At 46.0% G+C, this 1,044-nt stretch overlaps 1 pseudogene; it reads left to right on the top strand.

Annotated features, from left to right (window-relative positions):
- Positions 1-215: 215 nt before the first annotated feature.
- Positions 216-680, top strand: LOC110565911 (small ribosomal subunit protein eS10-like; annotated as a pseudogene).
- The last annotated feature ends 364 nt before the right edge of the window (positions 681-1,044 follow it).

Raw genomic sequence — 1,044 nt, 5'->3', positions numbered from 1 at the left:
GTCCAAGAAATTGAAGCTTACTTATTTTTATTTTTGAGACAATAATTTATGATTATTCTATTAGATGTCTTTCCACCTCCATGTTCTCATGGTAGACAATTAAAATATCTCCTTTCTAAGTCTGAGCCAGATATTAGAAACTATGTGAGAGGCTGTGCCATGCATGCCCTATCCTTTCCAGCCTCTGCCTTGGACCCTCAGCTGCCTCAAGGTTGATGCCTAAGAAAAGCCGGATTGCCATCAATTAACTCCTACGTAAGGAAGAGGTGTTGGTCGCTGAGAAAGATACCCATGTGACCAATGCCCCTGGCAGACAAAAATATGCCCAACTTTCCCCTAGTGAAAGCCATGCGGTCTCTCAAGTCTCAAGTGAAGAGCAGTTTCCCTGGAGACCTTTCTATTGGTAACTTAGAAATGAGGGCATCCAGGGTCTCCGAGGTCGCCTCCACCCATCTCCAGAGAGCTTGCGCACCACCCTTCACTGCTGCTGTCCCGAGACTGGCAGGCCTTGCCCCAAAGGTCTAGAGGATGAGCAACACCGAAGAGTCACGAGAGAGGAAGCAGACAGAGACACAAATAGAAGAAACAGCTGACACGGAAGCTGGGGCTGAGGCTGGCTCAGCAGCTGAATCCAGTTTAGAGGTGGCTTTGGTCATGGACATGTTCAGCCAACTCGGTGAATCTGGAGATTGTGTTGTGTTGAGTAAACATTTTAAAAAAGATATGAGAAATAAGAGACATATTAAAAACTATATTTTATTTTAAGCTTTTGCTCCTTTTAAAAATTCTATTTATTTATTTATTATGATTCGTTCACTTTGCAGCCCCATCCCTTGTTTCCTCCCATCCCACCCAACCTTTATCTTCCCCCACTATGCCTTTTCCCTATTCCACTGCTAGGGGAGGTCCTCCTCTCCTTCTATCTGACCCTGGCCTACCAGGTCTCATCAGGACTGGGTGTATTGTCTTCCTCTGTGGCCTGGCAAGGCTGCACCCCCCACCATGGGGAAGTTATCAAAGAGCCAGCCACTGAGTTCATTTAAG

The sequence above is a fragment of the Meriones unguiculatus genome, chromosome 4 (assembly GCF_030254825.1).
Source record: "Meriones unguiculatus strain TT.TT164.6M chromosome 4, Bangor_MerUng_6.1, whole genome shotgun sequence".
NCBI lineage: Eukaryota > Metazoa > Chordata > Mammalia > Rodentia > Muridae > Meriones > Meriones unguiculatus.
Note: the sequence above shows the minus strand (reverse complement) of the source record. Positions and strands in the feature narration are given on the sequence as shown.